Source organism: Oncorhynchus gorbuscha, linkage group LG09 (assembly GCF_021184085.1).
Source record: "Oncorhynchus gorbuscha isolate QuinsamMale2020 ecotype Even-year linkage group LG09, OgorEven_v1.0, whole genome shotgun sequence".
Classification (NCBI taxonomy): domain Eukaryota; kingdom Metazoa; phylum Chordata; class Actinopteri; order Salmoniformes; family Salmonidae; genus Oncorhynchus; species Oncorhynchus gorbuscha.
The window spans coordinates 33,761,192-33,772,436 of record NC_060181.1 but is presented as its reverse complement, the minus strand read 5'-3'; the positions used below and the strand labels follow the sequence as shown (position 1 = coordinate 33,772,436).

The following is an 11,245-nucleotide window of genomic DNA, read 5'->3' as shown; positions in this document are numbered from 1 at the left end:
ACACACACACACACACACACACACACACACACACACACACACACACACACACACACACACACACACACACACACACACACACACACACACACACACACACACACACACACACAATAACATAAGTGGACAACAGCAATTGGACAATCACATATAGGCCCATACAGTGGGTATCATAAGTATTCACACCCTTGGATTTCTTCACATTTTATTATTGTATAATTTTGGGGGTCAACGATCTAATACTCTATACTGTCAAAATGTCAACAAATAAAATCTAACATTTCTTTAAAATGAAGAAAACATGCAACACTAATGGCAGTGGTTGGAATTTGGGAAGGGTAAACAGGTCTTAGATCTTGTCAAACGGCAATGTCTACTAGGTGCCTTATTCACACCGTTTTCTAGATTGAAATAGTTCTTAATATTTCCTGTCACCAAAAGGGTGATAAAAAAAGTTCCTAAAATAGAATAATTGCCTCTGAGAGACATGCAATTGTGGATTTTCAGGGTGATTTGGCTTCTGCAGGCGGTCCTGTTGTCTCTAATGCAGTGAAATATTGAGAGGTCAGGTGGGAATTGTCGCCTCAGAATTGAAGGGATGCCATTGGTGCGTGACGATGCCGGTGTGATGGGGAGGGGGAGGCGGCATGTGTTGGTGAGATAAGACTCGAATAGCTGTACTGGAGTTTATACGTCTTTGCCAATAGATTTGACCATTTCTTACAGAATGAATGAACCGTCAGGATGCATGACTTCTTTCGTTTTTCTCTGCTCCTGATAAGAACATTGAACTGTGGTGCTATGTGCAGTTTAATCCCATATTAATAGCATATGAATTGAGAGCTTAATTTAATGTGTTTTTATATTTTTTTGATAGCGAATTTCGATGTATATGGGTTAACATTTGGAGGTTCTTTATCATGTTTGCGCGAGATGGTTAAAAAGTTTCGCTTCAGCACTTGGTGCCCGGACAGCTCCTCTCTATGCTGGCAGGTTGGTCTTTGTCGCAGTGCAACGCGCACGCTCTTTCGGTGTTATTAGTAGCCTACCCTACAGTGTGCGCTATATTGTACATGCATGAACTCAATATTTGGACTCCCGTCAGATGGGCCGGCTGTGGAATACCGTGACACTTGTCAGGACTAGGAATTGTCAGGACTAGGATTTGACCACGACCACTTGAGAGTGAGAGCTTTTTTTCTTATTTTTGGAGGATGGAAACGTAAGGACTAGCCAAACAGTTCTGATAAACAGACATTCTCACGGCTTTTCAATGACGGTATTTGGAAGAGGAGTGAATTGATGGGGCTTGAGGCAGAGCATTGGATTTTTGGAATGATTTCATTTTTCAACTGTGTCATGCCAAACTAATCGGGTAAGCATGCTTCTTGATAATCGTAAAATCCTTCAGTCATTTGTCTCTTGGGTTGCAGTTTCCTAACATCTAAATATTTTGGGGGGAGTTTGAAACATTGAAAAGGAACCCGTAAGGATTGGACACTAACAATCATTTATCTCTCACATAGCCTACGTATGTTTTTGTCTGCTATATAATCGCCAGCCTGTCAAAACCTTAGGAACATTATCCATGCCTTAAGTTCCATGGACAGCGGCAGGCTGCATGTAGAAAATATAAAAACACTGAATCCCCATATAGTGATATCTCCCATATGAAATAATTCGTCTTTATTGACGGTCTCGTGTCTAAACTAGTTGAAATACTCCGTTTAGTAACAGAACAACTTGTGGCAGTCGCGCAGAGGGGCCTTTTGCGCTCATGCCTTTTTTTAATGGTATTCACGTTTAATTGTAAATCTGCAAGCTCAGCACCAGGTGAGTCTTCTGATGGCAGGTACTGATGGCTGTGGATGCTTTGCTGCATTGTTCCCATAGTGATGATAACCTACCCCTGCTGGTTTCAGTGAATTGACAGTGGGGCAGAATACAGAATAGCCAGGGGCACACGGTCCGTATTTGGGAAGTAGGGGAGAGTCGGGTAAGTTGAGTCATTTTTTACGTACCGCTGTCACGCCCTGACCTTAGAGAGCCTTTTTATGTCTCTATTTGGTTTGGTCAGGTTGTGATTTGGGGTGCGGATTCTATGTTTTGTTTTCTATGATTTTGTGTTTCTATGTTTTGGCAGGGTATGGTTCTCAATCAGTGACAGCTGTCTATCTTTGTCTCAGACTGGGAACCATACTTAGGTAGCCCTTTTTCCCCTCCTTTCGTGGTAGTTATCTTTGTTAGTGGCACTATTGCCCTGTAAGCTTCACGGTTGTTTTTCGTTTGTTGTTTTGTTAGTGACATTTACAATAATAAAAGATAATGTACGCTGGCAACGCTGCGCTTTTGTCTACTTCCAACGACACTCGTGACATCAGCATAACTCGGCCAAAGGGAAATATAGTATTCTTTCTAACAAAGATATCTACATATATTCCAGGATGTTGTGTATTGTTGGACATAATCAGAATTCATGTAAACATTGCAGTTTTGAAAACACACATTGTCCCCCCAAAAAAGTGGTTTCTTGACACAACTTGCCCAGGAAAGGCGTAAATTGAGCCGCTGGACAGGGTAAGTTCAGCCACCTGTACTAAATTAAATATTACCACTACCTTTTTACAACCAATAATATCGTTATTTCCCTAATAAAAAGCATGAAGGCACAGTGATGCATTTACTGAGAGTTTATATATACAGTATAGTGTGCCACTCTCTTTATTTTTACATCTTTATTTCTCAAATTCAATCCAATCACAATCATTTTTTTTGTTGTCTTTTGATAATTTAAAGGTAAATCTTAACACAGGCTTAATACCTCACAATCTTTGTACTTTTTAAAAACCACTTTAAAGATAGGCCAGGTCTTGTTGTTACCTCATATTCTATCGATAATGCCTTGCATTTTGCCTGGGAAGAAAACACTTCACTTTGCTCAACTTGTCATTGGCTCAACTAACCCGAAGTGAAACATTTTGACAATTTTAGCCCACACAGTTGCAAGGATGCACTTTCATGCTAGGTTTAGGAGCTCATATTGAAATTAATAGAGATCCCAACTGATTTACAGTATAGAACAATTAAAAAAATATTTACTTTGGTTTAGACACAAGCAAACCTCTAGCACATACATTTGTTTTTTTTTGTATCTAACGTGCTTTCCACTTTTTCCCTGTGGTTTATTCCTTCACAAACTCCATGAAACAATGACCTCTTCTTAAATATTTGAACAATTTATACATGTTGTGTACAGTCTCCTAGAAACAAGGGTGACTCAACTAACCCCACTCTCCCTTACAGGCACACATATAATTAATTGAAAGTATGAATTATTTAATCTCATACCTTTAATAGATGATACTAGTACAGGTGGACACTTTCAAAGTTGTTGGTTGGATATTTCCTTATAAGACCCATTCCTTTTAAAGCATTGTATTCATACATTGATTGTCTTGCTAGTATTGTTTTATTTAACCAGGCAAGTCAGTTAAGAACAAATTCTTATTTACAATGACGGCTTACCCTGGACAACACTGGGCCAATTGTGCGCTGTCCTATGGGACTCCCAATCATGGCCAGATGTGATACAGCCTGGATATGAACCAGGGGCTGTAGTGATGCCTCTTGCACTGAGCTGCAGTGCCTTAGACCGCTGCACCACTCGGGAGGCCACATATTCAATAGCCATGGGAGATAGAGGGCTGTAGTGATGCCTCTTGCACTGAGCTGCAGTGCCTTAGACCGCTGCACCACTCGGGAGGCCACATATTCAATAGCCATGGGAGATAGAGGGCTGTCTTTAAACCCCAATTAGTTCAACACTTGCAATTTAAGTCATTCATTAGAATTACAGTACATGGATTGGAAGGATACATTCTACCTATTCTAAGAAATAATAAGTTACATACAAGTTCTATCAGGGAATGTACACCTACATTATTTTAACCAATATAGCAAACAACCAAAAGCTTTAAGTGTGCTGCCTGCTGAAAGGGTTCCTATACTGTAATCTAAATATAATCAATATTTGTACGTTATTTGAATTATAAAGCAAAACCAGGTATTGAACCCCATTTTTATGAAAGCTGCAGCCTACATGCATCTTAAAGCTGCATAAATCCACATGCATCTTCCATGAGAAAGTAAGACTGATGAGGACTTTAAAGGAAATATTCACCCATTTCGAATTTTGTATCGTATTGGTGCATCTCTGATATGACACAAACCGTGTCATACGGCTCTATTTCTGCCTGCTTGAACGGCGAATAGCTCAGATATACATTCAAATATTAAAGGACCCCGGGAATCAATAGAACATTGCTCCGAGATGAACAAATACGACATAACGTTTCAAACGGGTGAATCCTTCTTTAAAGTCAATAGCAATCTATCTGTGGTGGTCTGAAATTGAATGGTGCACCATCAGTGAGTGAATGGAAGACACCGGAGATACAGCGGCCTACTATATAAGCCTAAATCTAACTATCTCACCCTCTTCCACAGATACCCTTATACTGTGTAGTTCCATCTTCTTCTATGTAGAGATTTATGGTGTTGGGAAACAGCGTGGAAAAGAGAAATGACGACAATCATATGATGGCCTTATTCAAATCTATGGCAAATAACAGGATATTGATAGGGTTGGAATATTAATGGGTGACACAATTATGTAAATACACTGAGTGTAGAAATACACTGAGTGTTCTTTCCATGACATAGACTGACCAGGTAAATGTAGGTGAAAGCTATGATCCCTTATTGATGTCACTCGTTAAATTCACTTCAATCCGTGTCGGTGCAGTGGAGGAGGTAGGTTGAAGAAGGATTTCTAGCCCTTGAGACAATTGAGACATGGATTGTGTGTGTGTGTGCCATTTCAGAGAGCAAATGGGCAAGACAAAATATTTAAGTGCCTTTGAGTGGGGTATGGTAGTAGATGTCAGGCGACAAACCGACTCGTGCTCAACTATGGGGCAAAAACATGTAAACTGTATTTAATCTCCAATGTTTATTGAAAACAGAAATACATTTGTACAATGAACACTTGTTGTCTCTCAAATACATTCTTACATTTGTTGGTTAGCTCCTGTAGTTATTGAATTTTAGACATATTAGCATAGATGTGACATAAGGCAAAACACCTCAAAACAAGACATGTTGACAAGGACAAGATAAAACTATCTGAAACGAGCCACCTATGATGCCCCACATGGCAGCTTCTTGTCATTGTTGCTAGCTATTTCCCATCCAGAATCACAACACATGGCCTTCTGCCCCATTGAAGCGTGCGCATCGTTTTTGTGATGTTGTCAGCTAACCCGTCTATTTCAGAAAATTTGATCACTGCAGTGCAGTGACTGTCTGTCAAAGAATAAAGTAATGCAGGTAGCCAATCATTCTTGGAATGGAATTCATATCCATACCACAGGCAGCTGAGCTGAAGGGTAAAGAATACAACCTGGGGTAGAACTATATTTACACAGTAAATCTTTATGCTTTATAGCAATTCTCAGAATCTGTAGATAGATTCTGACTCATCACATACGCTGCTACTACTGTTAATTATCTGTCACTTTATTCCAGTTATATGTACATACAGTGGCTTGCGAAAGTATACACCCTCCTTGGCATTGGTGTTGCTTTAGCAGTATGCTTAGGGTCATTGTCCTGCTGGAAGGTGAACCTCCATCCCAGTCTCAAATCTCTGGAAGACTGAAACAGAATTTCCCTGTATTTAGCGCCATCCATCATTCCTTCAATTCTGACCAGTTTTACAGTCCCTGCCTATGAAAAACTGCCACCACCATGCTTCACTGTGGGGATGGTGATCTCGCAGTGATGAGAGGTGTTGGGTTTGCGCCAGGCATAGCGTTTTCTCATCTGACCAGAGTACCTTCTTCCATATATTTGGGGAGTCTCCCACATGCTTTTTGGCAAACATCAAATGTGTTTGCTTCTTTCTTTTAATAAGCTATGGCTTTTTTCTGGCCACTCATCCATAAAGTACAGCTCTGTGGAGTGTACGGCTTAAAGTGGTCCTATGGACAGATACTCCAATCTCCGCTGTGGGGCTTTGCAGCTCCTTCATGGTTATCTTTGGTCTCTTTGTTGCCTCTCTGATTAATGCCCTCCTTGCCTGGTCCGTGAGTTTTGGTGGGCAGCCCTCTCTTTGCAGGTTTGTTGTGGTGCCATATTCTTTCCATTTTTTAATAATGGATTTAATGGTGCTCCGTGGGATGTTCAATTCTTCTGATATTTTCTATAACCATACCCTGATCTGTACTTCTCCACAACTTTGTCTCTGACCGGTTTGGAGAGCTCATTGGTCTTCATGGTGCCACTTGCTTGGTGGTGCCACTTGCTTGGTGGTGCCACTTGCTTGGTGGTGCCACTTGCTTGGTGGTGCCACTTGCTTAGTGGTGTTGCAGACTCTGGGGACTTTCAGAACAGGTGTATATATACTCAAATCATGTGACACTTAGATTGCACACAGGTGGACTTTATTTATCTAATCATGAGACTTCTGAAGGTAATTGGTTAATAATAGATCTTGTTTAGGGGTTTCAGGTAGATAGGGTGCCTTGCAATGACCTTGATACTGGTTCCCTGTGTATACAATATTGCCAAGTTACTCATTGTGTATTTATTATTACTTTTATTATAAAAAAATTACATTTACATTTTAGTCATTTAGCAGAGGCTCTTTTCCAGAGTGACTTACAGTTAGTGCATTCATCTTAATAGCTAGGTGGGACAACCACATATCACAGGCATGGTAAGTACACTTTTCCTCAATAAAGTAGTTATCAGCAAAGTCAGAGCTAAAAAGGGGACAGGGAGAGTCAAGTGCTGGTTCAGGAAAGTTCTTTTTTTAAATTCATGTGGGGTGGTCGAGGGGAGGAGGGGGATTCATTTAGATATTCTATGAAGAGGTAGGGTTTCAGGTGCTTTCGGGAAGATCTGCAGTGACTGCTGTCCTAGCTTCAGGGGGATGCTGGTTCCACCATTGGGGTGCCAGGACAAAGAACAGCTTGGGCGGGGCTGAGCGGGAGCTACCCTCCCATAGGGTTGGGACGGCCAAAAGACCAGAGGTGGCAGAAGGGCGTGGTCGGGTTGGGCGTTTTACCATATTACGTGTTTTACTTTTCTATTAGTTCTCAATTTTCTTTCTCGCTGCATTGTTGGGAAGGGCCCATAAGTAAGCATTTCACTGTTAGTCCAAACCTGTTGTTTACCAAGAATGTGATTAATGACATTTGTTTTGATTTGATAGATTGAGGGTTGTCTTGCTAACACATAGTCTTACAGATAGAGGCAGGAGTTTGACACATTCAGTCCTCACTGTGAATGTAGTGTATGTAATCTCACCATGCAGATAACAACCAAAACATTACACATTTCCCTGACGTCTTGATGAAGTCAGGAAAAGAATCCACATTTACCTGACATCTCTACAATCAGAAAAATAGTTCACAACCATAAAATTGTGTCATCCCACGTCAACATTTGTCCGCTGAAGTGGTTGAAAAGCTCAGAGCATGGCTGGGTCAGTGTTAACAATTCCCCTCTCCCTCCACACCTGTTATGTTCTTAAAATAATCACTGACACAGAGTGCAGATATGTTGAGGGAGCTAATGCAGTTGTGCTTTGTCGCTAATCACATTAGAGCACACTGATACTCTCCCTGAAACACTGGCATATTTGGACATGAGAGGCTGAGCCAATTTAATTTGAGAGTAAGAAAAAGCTTTTAAAGTCACCTAGAGGATGACTGATGGCCCCACTTTTATTTTTTATAATGTAACCTCTTCAAGAATCAATGGTTATAAATAACATTATCATTGAACAGAAGGAGATATTCCTGTTTGTGCCTTTAGAAGCTCTGGGACAATAACAATTACCTAGAGGATTTGGGCAAGGTTCCAAGACCGTGCAAGGCCACAGCCTCCCTCAAATGCAATTGTATTTGGACTGCCAATGAATGTAAAAAGTTCACTCTATTGTTGGCCATAGAGGCTGCAAGTCCCCCAAGATCAAAGGTTAAGTTGGCCGAGGTTAGTCTGGACGTTTTGTTTTTCCTCTTTCGATTCCGCAAACCCACAGGATCCAGTTTTAATTAAAATACAGAGATTGTCTCTTTGATGTGATAAAGCAAGCCAGTCTGTGGCAGCAACTTAATTATATCACTGGTGGGGATTCTAATTTCTACAAGGGATTTTGACAGTGAAATCGTCTTCTGGGTGTAGCTTATCTAGCCTCGACTGAGACCTTGCGTTAGGTTCTTGAGCAAGCTAACAGTCTTATAACATGCAGGAAAACCACTCGGTCACATCCATAATGTAAGTGCCTTCAGCTTTATTATTGTTTATTTTTAGTGAACCTTTATTTAACTAGGCAAGTCAGTTAAGAACAAATTCTTTTTTACAATGACGGTCTACCCCGGCTAAACCCGGACGACGCTGCGCCAATTGTGTGCCACCCTATGGGAGTCCCAATCACAGCCAGATGTGATTCAGCCTCAAATCTAATCAATTGCAGATGTTATTGCGAGTGTAGCGAAATGCTTATGCTTCTAGATCCAACAGGGCAGCCGTATCTAACAGGTAATATCTAACAATTCCACAACAAATCCTAATATCTAACAAATTCCACAACAAAACCTAATACACACAATGAAGTAAAGGAATTGGATAAGAATATATAAGTATAAAATATATGGATGAGTGGTGACAGAGCGGCTAAGATGCAATAGATAGTAAAGAATAGATAGTAAAGAATAGATAGTGAAGTTCGCAAAAGTGGCTAAATGTTTTGTGGCCAAAAGTTTTAAGAATGACACAAATATTCATTTTCACAAAGTCTGCTGCCTCAGTGTCTTTAGATATTTTTGTAAAATGTTACTATGGAATACGGAAGTATAATTACAAGAATTTCATAAGTGTCAAAGGCTTTTATTGACAATTGCATGAAGTTGATGCAGAGTCAATATTTGCAGTGTTGACCCTTCTTTTTCAAGACCTCTGCAATCTGCCCTGGGATGCTGTCAATTAACTTCTGGGCCACAGCCCATTCTTGCATAATCAATGCTTGGAGTTTGTCAGAATTTGTGGGTTTTTGTTTGTCCACCCGCCTCTTGACGATTGACCACAAGTTCTCAATGGGATTAAGGTCTGGGGAGTTTCCTGGCCATGGACCCAAAAATATTGATGTATTGTTCCTGAGCCACTTAGTTATCACTTTTGCCTTATGGCAAGGTTCTCCATCATGCTGGAAAAGACATTGTTCGTCAACAAACTGTTCCTGGATGGTTGGGAGAAATTGCTCTCGGAGGATGTGTTGGTACCATTCTTATTCATGGCTGTATTCTTAGGCAAAATTGTGTGTGAGCCCACGCCTTTGGCTGAGAAGCAACCCCACACATGATGCTTTACTGTTGGCATGACACAGGACTGATGGTAGCGCTCACCTTGTCTTCTCCGGACAAGCTTTTATCCGGATGCCCCAAACAATCGGAAAGGGGATTCATCAGACTCCAATCCCTCTACCTTTTGCAGAATATCAGTCTGTCCCTGATGTTTTTTCTGGAGAGAAGTGGCTTCTTTGCTGCCCTTCTTGACACCAGGCCATCCTCCAAAAGTGTTCGCCTCACTGTGCGTGCAGATGCATTCACACCTGCCTGCTGCCATTCCTGAGCAAGCTCTGTACTGGTGGTGCCCCGATTCCACAGCTGAATCAAATTTAGGAGACGGTCCTGGCGCTTGCTGGACTTTCTTGGGTGCCCTGAAGCTTTCTTCACAACAATTGAACCGCTCTCCTTGAAGTTCTTGATGATCCAATAAATGGTTGATTTAGGCGCAATCTTACTGGCAGCAATATCTTTGCATGTCAAGCACTTTTTGTGCAAAGCAATTATGACTGCACGTGTTTCCTTGCAGGTAACCATGTTTGACAAAGGAAGAACAAGCACCACCCTCCTTTTGAAGCTTCCAGTCTGTTATTTGTACTCAATCAGCTGGTCCTTTTGTGGCAGGGCTGAAATGCAGTGGAATTGTTTTTTGGGGGGGATTCAGTTCATTTGCATGGCAAAGAGGGACTTTGCAATTAATTGCAATTAATCTGATCACTCTTCATAAAATTCTGGAGTATATGCAAATTGCCATCATACAAACTGAGGCAGCAGACTGTGAAAATTTATATTTGTGTCATTCTCAAACCTTTTGGCCATGACTGTATACATTTGAGATGAGTAATGCGAGATATGTAAACTTTCTTAAAGTGGCCTTATTAAAGTGAATAGTGTTCCATTTATTAAAGTGGCCAATGATATCAAGTCTGTAGGTAGGCAGCCACCTCTCTGTGCTAGTGGTGGCTGTTTAACAATATAATGGCCTTGGGATAGAAGCTGTTTTTCAATCTCTCTGTCCCAGCGTTGATGCACCTGTACTGACCTCGCCTTATGGATGGAAGCTGGGTGAACAGGCAGTGACTCGGGTGGTTATTGTCCTTGATGATCTTTTTGCCTTCCTGTGACATCGGGTGCTGTAGGTGTCCTGGAGGGCAGGTAGTTTGCCCCAGGTGACGCGTTGTACAGACCGCTGGAGAGCCTTGCGGTTGTGGGCGGTGCAGTTGCCGTACCAGGTGGTGGTACAGCCTGACAGGATGCTCTCAATTGTGCACCTGTAAAAGCTAGTGAGGGTTTTCGGTGACAAGCCACATTTTTTCCAGCCTCCTGAGGTTGAAGAGGGGCAGTTGCGCCTTCTTCACGCCACTGTATGTGTTTGTGGACCATTTCAGTTTGTCGGTGATATGTACAACTTTCCACCTTCTCCACTGCTGTCCCTTCGATGTGGATATGGGGGTGCTCCCGTTGCTGTTTTCTGAAGTCCACGATCATCTCTTTTGTTTTGCTGACATTGAGTGAGACATTATTTTCTTGACACCAAATTCCGATGGCCTCACCACCTCACTGTCGGCTGTCTTGTTGTTGTTGGTAATCAAGTCTACCACTGTGGTGTCGTCTGCAAACGTGAGGATTGAGATGGGAGGCGTGCATGGCCACACAGTCGCGGGTGAACAGGGACTGCAGGAGGGGGCTGAGAATGCACACTTGTGGGGCCCCAGTGTTGAGGATCAGCGGAGTGGAGATGTTGTTTCCTACCTTCACTACCTGGGGGCAGCCCATCAGGAAGTCCAGGACCTAGTTGCACAGGGCGGGGTCGAGACGCAGGGTCTCAAGCTTAA

At 41.9% G+C, this 11,245-nt stretch overlaps 1 protein-coding gene across 1 annotated transcript in view; it reads left to right on the top strand.

Annotated features, from left to right (window-relative positions):
- The first annotated feature begins 862 nt into the window (after window positions 1–862).
- The window catches only part of LOC124042776 (gonadotropin-releasing hormone II receptor-like), a 31,797-nt gene continuing 21,414 nt past the window's right edge, over window positions 863–11,245 (top strand). Inside the window, exon 1 of the mRNA XM_046360883.1 lies at window positions 863–1,375. The gene's annotated coding sequence lies outside the window, so the exon portion shown is untranslated. The remainder of the gene's footprint in view (window positions 1,376–11,245) is intronic.